Source organism: Jaculus jaculus, chromosome 11 (genome assembly GCF_020740685.1).
Source record: "Jaculus jaculus isolate mJacJac1 chromosome 11, mJacJac1.mat.Y.cur, whole genome shotgun sequence".
Taxonomy (NCBI): domain Eukaryota; kingdom Metazoa; phylum Chordata; class Mammalia; order Rodentia; family Dipodidae; genus Jaculus; species Jaculus jaculus.
This window is the reverse complement of record NC_059112.1, coordinates 8,175,233-8,189,209: the sequence shown is the minus strand read 5'-3', so window position 1 is coordinate 8,189,209 and position 13,977 is coordinate 8,175,233.

The window sequence follows — 13,977 nt, the reverse complement described above, 5'->3', positions numbered from 1 at the left end:
CGCTTACAGATCTGAGGGAGGTTTGATCAGTGCTGGAAGAAAGTGGCCCCCTTCCATAAATTCAAGCAGGTAGGCAGAACCCACCACCAGCCAGCAAACACCAAAAAGCAGCAAGCACCGTGGACATGGCCACAGCTCACAAGGCTCTCCATACTTCTGTGCTGGAATTCAGGATCCTCCCTCAGTGACATCTCCTCCAGTCAGGCAACAGGAGACCCAACTTAGGAGCTTTAATAAAACACCTGAGTTGGGTGAAAGAGATGGATTAACTGTTAAGGCGTTTGCTTGTGAAGCTGAAGGATCCAGGTACGATTCCCCAGGACCTCTGTAAACCAGAAGCGGAAGGTGGCGCATGCGTGTGGAGTTGGTTTGCGGTGGCTGGAGGCCTGGGTGTGCCCATTCTCTCTTCCTCCATCTGTCTCACCCTTTCTCTCTCTCCTAAATAAACAAATAAATAAAAATACATTTGAAAAACTGACTTTATGGGGGACATACATTCAAAGAACTGTAATTGGTTTGTTAATTTTATCCCCAACTCCTATGCTTGTGCTTGCTCAATCTTGCTCTCTCTCTCTCATGTGAGCACGGTGTGTGTGTGTGTGTGTGTGTGTGTGTGTGTGTGTGTGTGTGTGTGTGTTTGCAGAGATTATTCAGTACTTTTATTCGATGTTTTAACTGGTTTTTTAAATTTTTTTTTTTTGTTTTTTTGAGGTAGGGTCTCACTCTAGCTCAGGCTGATCTGGAATTCACTATGGAGTGTCAGGGTGGCCTCAAACTCATGATGATCCTCCTACCTCTGCCTCTCAAGTGCTGGGATTAAAGGCATGCACCACCATGCCCAGTTTAACTGGTCCTATTCCTGGCAAATCTCTGTGTTTTCTATGGAGGGAAGCATATGACTGGTATCTGAAACAACATTCTTAGCAGGTTAGTTAGAATACATGGTCTGTATTCAATGTAATTATATCTTTGGATCACATTTTGGGTTAATACCTTTTTTATTTTATTTTGCTTCCTTGTTGTAGATATTTCTATTTGCTGCTATACATGTACACTTTAGAATGAACTATTTTTTATTATTGTATAATCCTTATTATTCTATTTTACTTTGATTATAAGATATATGCATACTTAAAATGATATTTAACATTTTTATTTGAGAAAGGAAGAGATACAGAGGGGAAAAACGTATGTGAAAGTCTCCAACTACTGCAAATAAATTCTAGATGCCACTTTGTTCATGGCTTGACTGGGCACCAGAGAATCAAACCCAGGCCTCAAACTCATGGTGACACACCTACCTCCTCCCCAGTGCTGGGATCAAAGGTGTGCGCCACCTCACTCTGCTCAATTTTATTTTTTGTTTTTTTTTGTTTTTGTTTATTTTATTTATTTTTATTCATTTATTTTTTATTTTTTTTTTTTTTTTTGGTTTTTCAAGATAGGGTCTCACTCTGGTCCAGGCTGACCTGGAATTAACTCTGTAGTCTCAGGGTGACCTTGTACTCACTGGCGATCCTCCTACCTCTGCCTCCCGAGTGCTGGGATTAAAGGTGTGCGCCACCACACCCGGCTGTTTTTGTTTTTGTTTTTTTTAATTTAACTTATTAGTTTTCATTCCAGCAAATACAGTCAGTTTGGTACCATTGTTTAGGCTCATCCATGATCTACCCCCTCCCATTGGACCCTTCTTGTTGATGCATTGTGGAGTTAGCCCACAGTTATCAGTAGGATAAATGTCTCTGCATATCATGACCCAACCTGTGACTCTGACATTCTTTCTGCCCCCTCTTCTGCAAAATTTCCCTGAGCCATGTTGTGTTCATTTTTGGTCTGCTTCAGTGCTGAGGTGTTGGGGGCCTTTGAGGCCCTGGCTCTCTGATTTGGTAGGAGTTGATTTTTCTCTGTGTTGGTCTCCTTCCCCCTTTGTGCTGGTATCCGGTTCATCAGGAAAACATCACCCTTGCTTGTTTCGCCAATTGTCCTTAGTTTCAGTCGGGCCCCTTTTGAGGTATGTTGGGCAGCTCTCTCCTTAGGATTTGCATCTATCTGAAAAAGAGAAGCAGATTCTCCAACGGAGAGTAAGTTAGCACCTGTAAAATTGAGATAACACTTACTTTTTTGATAGAGAGTTTGATAGGTGTAGGCCCTCTTGTACCCCATGATTGATGGTAGCTTGATATTGGAGAGTGGGCTTATGTTTTGGTATAGTTCTGACTTGTTTCCCAGCTCCAGCTATGGGTCTCCTACCACTGAGGGGACCAGTTAGCCAAATCAAGAGCAGTTGGTTCCCCACTATGGCTGTGTGCCACTATTGCAGTTGTGTGGGCATCACATCAGGTTATTTGTTGCTAATTAGTTTTTGAGAAATCACTTTTGTCCTTCTTTGAAGGATTTGTCCTCATCACAAGATCCAACTGATGAGGAGTGGCATTGATGCCACTTGCAACTCTATAGAATATATAATTTTATGACATTTTTCTATACAAGATTGAGTCTTGCAGTACATCATTTCTATGGGAGAAAGCTTCCTGAGATCCAGTAACTCTCAGGGTAGCTTGTGGCAGCTAATGCTGCTGGGAGAGGTATCATCTAGTGCACTAATGTTATAGAAACCAAATTTAATTCAACGGGTTAATTTTTAAAGGCATGAAACAGAATGGGGATTGACATGGAAGATGAAAGGTATTAATAGAAATATAATTTTTATATAATTATATAATTTTTATAAAAATAGAGAAACTGGAAAATACTACTCTGCCTTGTCAGTTAAAAGAAACTGAAAACTTTGCTTTCAGTGTGCTAATTTTTACAGCAAATCATGACAATTATAATTGCTGTTGGGAAATCAAAAGGAAAGTAACATGATATCTAAAACCCACAATACTGCCCTTCTTTGAAAAAAAAAAGTGGGCTTCATATGTGGAATAATGTAAATTCAAACAGACATAAAATTAAGAGGGTTCTAGTTGGGAAGAAAAATGAGTTCATTAGAACTTGGAGTTGAGACAATAATGGGTAAATTTGATAAAAACGCTTTGTTTATATGTATGAGTTTTTCAATATAGAGGAAAAAAGTACAAAAATAGTAAAAGGAAAAAAAGGAAAGTAATTGATTCTAAAGTGAAAGTTGATTATTGGTCAATTTACTTAGTAAGAAAGGAAAAAGAAAACTGGACCCTTTGCTAAGTTTAAAATATGAGGAAGTAAATAATTAATGTTAGGTAGATATCGGTTGATTGCAAAAAAATAAATGAAAACTATATTAACTATACAATTTAAGAGTAAATATTATTTGTTACAAAGAAACTATAATCACTTCAGCCAGCCAATTGACCTGCATTGCCCATATATATATATATATATATATATATATATATATATATATATATATATATATATATACACATACACACACACACACACACACACACACACACACACACATATATATATATATATATATATATATATATATATATATATATATATATGTTAATCAGAACATATCTAGAGGCATTCCAGCAAAATCATAATTTCTATAACATTTTAATTATTATAATGTTTAAAAGCACTAAAAGCCTAGAAATAACATGGATCATTATATATCCAACTAGGTATTCACTATCATCAAGATAAAATGGGTAATTTCCACACAGAAACAAGTAACCAGGTAATAAGCCAAACTCAACCACCTAGTCAAACCAATATTTTGATTAAAGAAGGGTGTTTGACTGATAAATTAAAGTTAGTTACTTGCTCCTGTACATTTAAATTTTTATTTTTAACATCTTTAGTGAACACAGTTATAATGAAGATTTACAGGAACACAAGCATATAAATTAAGAGATTTGAACATTTTAAAAGAAGTCAAGTACAAAAAAAGAGAAACCTTTATAATATCTAGAACATTAACGTGCAGGCATTTTGCACCAATATATAACCTCCTAAAATAATTTTATAACTATTTTAGATTCATACAATAATCATCTAGATTGTACAAAAACATTAACATATATCAAGTCCTCTAGCCATTGCAAATGAACTCCAGAAGCATGTATCACCTTGTGCATCTGGCTTTATCTGAGTCCTAGGAGTCAAACCCTGGTCCTTGGACTTTTCAGGCAAGCACTTTGACTACTGAGTCATTTGTCCAGTTGAAATATAGTTCATGAACTCACAAATAGAATTATTTCTTGCTGTGGCTCATTTCACGCATTAATCCTAAGGGATTCTCGACCCACTCATCTCAACAATATCTGGTGATTCCAGAGCTGCCTTCCTGGGGCTAGGGCACCAACAAGCTTGGGAGGGAAGATATCTGTCTGACATCTTGACTTGATTTCTTGGGTTAAGTACTAAGAAGAGGGACTGGGAACCCTGAGCTGGTTCCTGCTGGGTTTCTCAAGGAGAGCCATGGAATGTGCTGTGTGTGCTGTACTCATTTCCATTTCCATCAACCTTATAGAAGTGAGCTCTCTTTTTCTCCACGTCGTTACAAACAGCTGCTATCTTTTGATTTATTGACAATGGCAATTCTTCGAGGTATTGTTCAAAGGAAATACATTATGAATTCAAGTAAGATATATTCCTAATTTCTGTCAGGAAAAGAGAAACAAATTGCATGATGATAGCAATGTACTCAAAGGATATATACTTGTTATTTACAATGGAAAACATAAATCTGCATTAACTTATAATGTAATGATTACAACAGTTCCTATATCTGGAAATGATGGAATTCACTACTTCACATAATTATGTTTTAAATGTTTATGTTTGTATGTATATGTACAAAAGATACTTTTCATCCACTCTTTTTTTTTGTATTTGTATTTATTTATTTGCAAGGAGAGACAGAGAGAGAGAGAGAGAGAGAGAGAGAGAGAGAGAGAGAGAGAGAAGAGAATATAGGTGTGCCAAGTCCTCTGCCTGATGTGAACTTTTTCCAGAGTACTCTAGACAAACTGACTACAGACACATGACATGTGCCACTTTCTGCATCTGGCTTTATGTGAGTACTGGGGAATTGAACCAAGGTATTTAGGTTCTCCAGGCAAGCATCTTAACTGCTGAGCCCCACTGTGCATTTTTACAAATACTACATTTTGGCATCTTTCTTGTTCTTCTCTCTGTCATTCCAGTCCTTGCTACCAACATTTTCTCATATGAAAGCAGCCTTTGTAGAATCCCCATACATGTGATATCCTATGAGATTCGTATTTTGCCTATAGTCAGAGTTCTGACAATAAGTGGCTATGATTTGCACAGCCCTAAGTGGAACATTTATATCACCGCTTCCAAGTCTGAAGGAGCACCGTGGAAGGAGGTGCAAAAAGCATGTAAGAGCCAGAGGATGGGGAGGATCTGTGGAACGCCGTCTTCTGGACATGCTATGGTCACTGCACTCATGAACTCACTGCCGGTGTGGTTACATGCACAAGACCTGCTGATAGTTGGGTCTGTCACCGTTCCAACATGGATGGGAGATGGGCTCATGAGCCTTTTGCCCTCCACAGGGAATCATAAGCACTGAACTATGCTGAGGGAGGGACTGCCATTTTCTTCAATGATGGAAACACTGGAAACAGGAATAAACTAATATAGATGCTCATGCAACCAAACTTAACTAGTTTCAGGCTGTTACAAAATCCAAACCAAACCAAACAAAAGCATGAACATTGGAGGAGCACTGCGTGGGAAGCTGGACTTCCATGGAAACATGAGGAGGAATAAGAGATCAATGGGGGTGAATGTGATAAAAATGCGTTATTTATACATATGAAGTTATCAAAATAAGTTCATGATTTGACACCCTTCTTTATGGGAAAGCCCTGCCCCTCCCTCACAAATATACATAATGCATATTCACAGTTTTTCTGAACATTTATAAGATAGCCATATAGCATACCTTGAACTTCATAAAATTAAAATGACAAAGGAAAGGTTTAATATTAACTACTTGTCATAAAGTATATGAATAATTCCATCCAATTTCATCTTATCTTATTTAAAGTGTTTTTATATAGTATGCAAATTGATACATGTTGGCTTTTCCATTTTACTACTGGAAAAATCTAGAATACATAGAATGGCATATTCTACATTAAAGAAACATGTAGCTAAACATGTAGTAAAATTCCAATAAAATAATATAATCATTTCAAGATGCTTGAGTTATATATAACATGATCTAAAACATAGTAAAAAAATGAATCAGTGTTGGAATGTGAGGGGTAGATATTTAAACTTGAAAGTGAGAAAAACAACTACTAATGCTGGTCAAAATATATTCTAAAAGATTCATTTACAGAATGATTTGCAATTGGACAAGAGGCTGAATAATCTAATCCTTAAAGCCATCATTTTTTTGAAAGTAGAACAAGTTGGGTAATCACTGTACAGGACATAGTAATAGCATATATGCTTAGATATTCTAAAATCTCCCTGTTGCATTGGCTTTTAAGAAATTTCAACTTCGAACTTAAATGGCCAAAGAAAAAAGAAAACATTTCTACCAGTGATTCCATGGTCCTATTTTACCTCATTATCTCTTGTTGGGTCTCCCACTGTTTAGAAAATTGAAAAATCATGCCGAGTTGAACGTCCAATGGGCTGAATGAGATTGATTTTAACATTGTGTATTCTACTTCTTCACTTGGTCATTGACAGAAATGAAAAGAGAATTATTGCAGTCAATATTTTCTGTTTCACTCTACCTGCAGAAGTGCTCCTTTTCGTTAGTAGACCTACTTAATGATAAAAATCGAGAGAATCGAGGAACATGATGGTGATAAAATCAAAATATAATGAAGAAAATCCTCGGGCTTTGCATGCAAAATAAGTAAAATTTAAGAACTAAGTATATTTTATATTATATATATTTTGACTACAAATTATAACATGCAGTCTGAAATGCCTAGCAAAATATATAATCAATGTTTCACAAATTCATGTGGTATGTAAAATATGTTACTGAGAATTGTAGTCATTCAAGATATGAAGGCATATTAATTGGAGAAAGAAACACTAACCCTTATCTGTTCCATTAAAATCAAAGAAAATTTTGTTTCGACCAAGCATACATAAAAAATATGGGTTAGGTAAAAGCAAAATAACAGGATAAAATTACTTTTTTTTCATATGCTTGATTGGCCACAGTTTAAGCTAAAAGGTAATTGATGTAATCCTTTCCACTTCACTGCTACAGTCTATCCTGTACACGTTTATAGAAATGGATTTGAACTGTGACTTTTCTTTCTAGAATCTGAGGTCAAGATGCTGTATCTGAGACTGCAGAGCCCTCTTCTCCTGACGCTAATAGAGTGCTACTTTGTTTCTTTCTTGGTGCTTTAATTTAATTAAGCTCTCCTGCTGTTTAGAAACAATTATTCTAAAATTCTATTTTACACTAAGAAAAGAAAAATGATTGCAACATTTTTAGTCTTTCAGAGGATGGTCCACAGGGAAGATGGATCCCAGGGTCCCTGAAGCTATTAAATACAAGAGTAGCTTGGCATTGATTCACCTGAGCACAACGGATAGAAAATTAGCTCATAGAAGCTGCACTTAGAACTTGAGGGCAGCACTGCCCTCCTCTGAAACATCAGTACAATGTGCCAACGGCAAGACTAAGACCCACGTGCCCCACTGTCCCTCGGGGGTTACGAGATCTTACTTTCATGAAGATAATCAAAATATAAAGAACAATTTAATGATAATGAACTGGGACAAATGTCTAACTTGTCCATACTGATGTCAATTTTTAAACAATATTCACAGGGGCTTTGACAAAGTAATTTGCCTAGGTATCATTATTTGTATATAGAACATATGTACTGTGCTCTGCTTACCAGCAGAACAGATTTACGTGTGTGTGTGTGTGTGTGTGTGTGTGTGTGTGTGTGTCTTGCACAAGTGTGTGCTCCATGGAGCATGTATGGATATCAGTGTTCGTCAGCTCCTATCACCTTATTTTGTAGATCAGATCTTTCTCTCATTTTCCTCCTCCCTGGGACAGTCCACATGGCCTAAAAAAGTCTGGATTCTCCTGGCTCTGCCTCACATTGCTGTAGGCTTGTTGGAATCACAGAGGGGCCACTTTGAACTGGCCTTTACATAGTGGCAGAGGTCGACCATCTTTGGTCAGCAGGCTGGCAGTTGTCTTTATGCACCTTGTCCCCAGCTCCCAGAATGAGTCTTTAAGAGTAGCTTCCTTGCTCTTCACTATACATATCAAAAGAACTATTCCAGGAATCACATGGGTAATTAATTAGGTAGAGCACATGCATGTTGAATACTTTGAAATGCTTTAGGAATGTTGCTACACAATTACATGAGGTTAATTTTATATCCATAGTGTATACTAATCCACACTCACTGATAATGGTAGGATCAAAATTGCTTCATTTCCTAAATTTCATCATACATTTCACATTAAATAAAATTAAAATAATGCCACTTATATTTTAATGTTTATTAAAAGTTTCTACCTATCAGTTTCTGTTATGATCCATTTTCTTCAAGGGTGAGATCAACGTGACTTACTGCCAATCAGGAAAACCCATTCTTGGAAATAGAAATATTCTGCTCCCATAGCTAGTAGTAAGCTTCATCCACTCCCACCAATTCAAGGTCTCTGTTAATGTCCCTCATGATCATACTGCCTCTTGGGTGAGGTGGAAGTGTTACACCATAGAGTTCTCACCGTTTGAGATTCTACCTTGTTATTTACCATGACGATCTGAGCTGTGTGCAAATGAAGAGAAGCACTTATCATATCACAGTTCTTCTGTAGCATGGGATGATGTATGGGGTGATTTGAAGTATGGTACCAGACAAATGGCAGGGGGTATTTTTGTCCCCAAAATTCTCCCTTGGCTCCATTTGACCATGGATTGCACAGCCAGCTAAACAACAGAATACGCTACTGAATGTGACCCTGGGCTCATCATCAGGCCTGCCCCATTCAACAGAGCCAAAGGAAGGAGAAACTGCTTCAGTTTCTGTGCCTGGGAAGTCTCACAGACTGAAAAGTGATCTAAGCTCTGTCAAAACCTACTCACATGTCTGAGCAGTTTAGCGGATGACCCCACTTCTCCATCAAACTGAAAACAACAGTAGTAGTGTTTTATACAAAGAATAGTTATAGGAGCACTTAAATATAGCATTTGCAACTCTTTTCGTGTTCAGTAGAAATCCCCCAGTCTACTGCTAGATGGAGCGGCTGTCCTCAATGCCTCGGCTTTAAGTAGTGTTCGCTCATAAATTGGGCTTGCTGAAACTGCTCGAAAATAGAAATTATTAAGGGCTCTGTATTTTTCTATACAGTCTGTAAATTTGACTTTACCAGAAGAGGAAATATTTTATATTATATTTAAATAATATAGCTCCAGTAAATACAAATTATTGATCCTAATGCCTTATTTTGAAAAGGAACATTAAAATTACTTCATATTACTAAGAAAAGAAAGACTTCAACCCATCTGTTTTTCCTGTGGATGTTTGCCATTCAATTGTGTCAGTTAAGTGTCAGAAAATATCCATGGCTACAGAAGGTGTTGCTTTATTAAAAATATTACTCATTTTCTTGCAATATTATTTTGAATAAGAAGGTAAAAATGGAGGCTAGAGAGATGGTTTAGCTGTTAAGGAGCTTGTCTTCAAAGCCAAAGGAAGCAGATTTAATTCCCCAGGACCCATCTAAGCCAGATGCACAAGGTCGTGTCTGCGTCTGGAGTTTGTCAATAGTGGCTGAAGGCCTTGGTGCTCCCATTCTCTCTTCTCTTACCTGCCTCTTTCTCTCTCTGTCTAATGAAATAAACTAATAAATAAAACTTAGTCAGAAAAAAGTAAAAATGTCAGTGAAAATATTATCAAGATGATTCATTAAGTTTTTCCAATATTAGTTAACATTTTGGTGTTTGGTATTACAGATAGCATAAAACAACCAAAGGTTAAAAACCTACAAATCTCCCTTTCAAATGTATTTTTAAATTTAATTATTTTTTCAGATTACCTATTACATGGAGAAAAATTACAGACAAGGCAAACCTATTTTCAATGTAAAGGTATGCCTTACATAATATTAGAGCCCGAAATTTTACCAAAGTGTGTATAATACGTGAAGAAAATGAAATGTGTTTTTGATTTGTTAATTGCTTTGTAACAATCTATCACCTATCTATCTATCTATCTATCTATCTATCTATCTATCTATCTACCTACCTACCTATCAATCTATCTATCTACCTATCTATCTATCTCTCTATCATCTAGCTATCTATATTCATCATCATGTATCTATAGCCATGATCATAATCCTCTCCCATCATCTCCCCTTTGCCCTCTGGTGACAACCTTCCACCGATGCCATCATTTCCCCTCCAATTATGCAGGTCTTGTGTAGGTAGCACCAGCCCTAGTGAGGTCATCAATGCCAAGGCTGCTTTGCATCTGAAATAGAGTATTGCAAGCACTGCTCTCCTTCCTTTGGTCCTTACAGTCTTTCCTGCACTGCCTCCCTCAATGGTTCCTTAGCATTGGAGGGTGTGATTCACTTTTCCACAAACAGCATATTGAAGCCCTACACAGATACAGACGGAGTAAATAGTCCTACGAATTAGTGTTTCAATCTTTCTATGAATAAGATATTTGTGCATGAAGATCAAATATAAATACAGATTCCAAGCCCCTGAAGATGTATTATCTAAGCATCAGTCCTCTCTAGACAATGAGCAAACAATTCTCCTTTGAGTGCAAGAGCCATGTGAAGGATAAGCAGACTGAATAAAAGACTCTTTTTAACTGAAATTTCAAGCCCATTACTAAGAGAACAATAGCTGAGTGATTATTAAAACTTTCCACTTAAGTTACACACTTTGTTCCCTTTCATGTAGGTTTTCTTTTTTTTTTTTTTTCTACATCAAATATATCTCTTAATAGTCTGTAAGAAACTGAGAGCTAATTCTCCCCAATAGGGGTAGTGATGACAAAAGGTAACAAAAGAATGCAGGACCATTTTTTTTTTTTTTTTGCACAGATTTGATTTCACCATTTGTTTCTTTGTTTGAAAAGAGGGCAAAAAAGGAACATTTAAATATTTTTTAAACAAGACAAAGGTATACCAGAAAATTTTAATCTTTCTGTTATTAATTTTTCATAGGTCTTTAATTTTACATTATCTTGATTCAAGATTGTAAAAATAAATAAAATAAAATCAATTGAAATGTCAGAGAGTAATGATAGTGCACTTAATGGAATTATTGTTAAAACATTTCAATTTAAAATAAAATCACTGTTCTTTAGATATTAAACCCTCGTTTTCCACACTACAGTTGTTTGGTTTCATTGCTGTGTATGAAAACGTCCTTTATCTCAATGACAATATAAATAAATTTGCTTGTTTCCTGATAAAGAAATTTGATTTTCAATAACAAAACACATAATGACAATACTTCTCCTTTGACTCAGTTCACAGAAATGCATAATCACATATGTACATTTTGAAATGTTGTCTCATAGTAGAACTCTTTAAGGTATGACATGCTCAGTCTGTAAGTATGTAACTGGCATTAAAAATACTTCATTCTTCTTCCAACTATATTTATTTTAAACCAACTTTATCAACTTGACAGAAATATCAAACCACAAAACAGTACAAAATTTAAGATTAGTTATTAATGACTGTAAGGTTTGTGAGTGACCAAGACCACGGAGACCACTCTGAGGCAAAGATAGAAGCTTTTATTTATTTATTTTATTTTTATTTATTTAAGAGTGACAGAGAGAGAAAGAGTGAGAGAGACAGAAAGAGAGAGAAAGAGAGAGAGAGAATGGGCGCGCCAGGGCTTCCAGCCACTGCAAATAAACTCCAGACGCGTGCGCCCCCTTGTGCATCTGGCTAACGTGGGACCTGGGGAATCAAGCCTCAAACCGGGGTCCTTAAGCTTCACAGGTGAGGGCTTAACCAGTAAGCCATCTCTCCAGCCCAGATAGAAGCTTTTACTCAGGAAAAGCACAAGCTGCCAGGACTGATTCTCAAGAGCGGAGTACAGCCAACCTGAGATTCCAGATAGTGGGCTTCATAGGGTACTTCAGCTGGGGGAATGTGAGGAAGGGAAAAGAACTCCTTTGTTAATACATGAGCCATTTCAAATAGCTAGGGTGTGAGACCAGAGCAGTGGCCACAGATAAGGGGGCAGGAAATCATGAGAGGGCGTTGGGAGAGCATTGTTAGGCAAGGAAGGATATTGGCTATGTAGTTTCTTGAAGAATCTGAAAATTCACTTCCTTATGCCTCTGTCACCTTTGGTGACTCCATTTTGGGAGCCTGTCCCTACCTACCATTCCAGTCTTTTGTTAATGATAAGAGACAAAAGTTACTTTTTTCATGCTGACCTAGAGGGTGATCAATTCTTATGGGGGAGGCTGGATAGTGCAGCCAATGGGTCTCCCTTCAGGGCAGGTGATGAGGAGGCAGTTTCATGGTGGATAGAGGTGGCAGAGTGGTGAGATTGATAGCCCCAGTGCAGCATGTTGTTATGACTTGTGTCCTGAGTGAAGCAGAGACTTCTCTCATGCCATCCCTGTATTGAGCTGGCTTCAGGGCAGTTGCTGGCAGACACTTGTTATAGAGAAGCTGAGGGAGATGGGCTCTGTGCACCCTGTGAGAAGACAGAAGGAGAATAGAGGAGCTTGTTACTCTTGTCAACAGCTATGGCATCAAAACATGAGGCATAAAGGGAGGATGAACACTCAGAGGTGAGGGATAGAGGGCTTGGGGCAAAAGAGAGGAGGCAGAGGGCATTTTGGAATCAGAAGAAGAGTAGGAACACAAGAAAGTTTAATTTTGAGAGTGTCCATTGGGGTGGCAGTGGACTTATCCCTGGATGAGATAGGGTAAGGGCTAAGGAAGACAGGGGCGTAAGGAATAGCTCTGATTCTGGCTCAGGCAAGTGGGAGGAGCTGGGGTCAGGGTAGGTGAAATTAACCACGGACAGGCAGAGGTAGAAGGCTTGAATTAACATTAGAATTGAGAGGGGAGTCTATTAGTCTGACTCATTGTTTATATCGCAGTTATATTTTTTTCTTACTGGGTGATTAAGACCATGTAGGCTGCCAGAATTAACTGTATTTTTGGAGGTCAGTGATGGCGCTATAGGAGAGAATGTTAGGGACCTATGAGTGTTATGACTCTCAGCATTGTCATCTGCTAGGATAAGTCAAGGCCGTGCTAACCAAGTAGTCCACTCTCTTTTGGGAAGCCAGGAGGACTGAATTTCCTCTGATGGGACTCTCCTGTTGCAGATACACTAACTTGGAATTTATCTCTGGGTCTCCTTATCCTCTCTGATCAAGAAGACAAGTAACTAACCAGAAGCCAGAAGTCAGTACTGTCCTATCCTATCCTGTGGCCTTCTGACCCAGGATCAGGAACCAAAATGTTGGTTATCTTTTAATTCCAATGTTTCCAATTGATTTTGGCTTTTTCATATGGTTATTAATCAGCCAGAGAGAGTGTGCATATCTGGTTAGCAAAACACACTAGTTAAAAATGGTACAGAACATATCTGGTTAGCAAACCAGACCTGGTTAGAGAATGACACAATAATTTAAGATCATTCTGATTAACACTTAAGCTTAGTTGTCAGGTGACAATGTGAGCTATATCTGGAAAATAAGAAGCATGCATATTTTGTAAGTATCTGTCAGTTATAAGTATAGCCAGAACATTTAAGCACTCCTGAAAACAATATTTTTGTTGGTGTTGTTGTTTTCAAGGTAGGGTCTCACTCTAGCTCAGGCTGACCTGGAATTCACTATGTAGTCTCAGGATGGCCTTGAACTTATGGGAATCCTCCTACCTCTGCCTCTCAAGTGCTGGGATGAAAGGCATGCACCACCATGCCTGGCCTGAAAACAATATTAATAACTTTATGGCAACTGATTTAATCTAGAAAGTGTATGCCAGAAAGA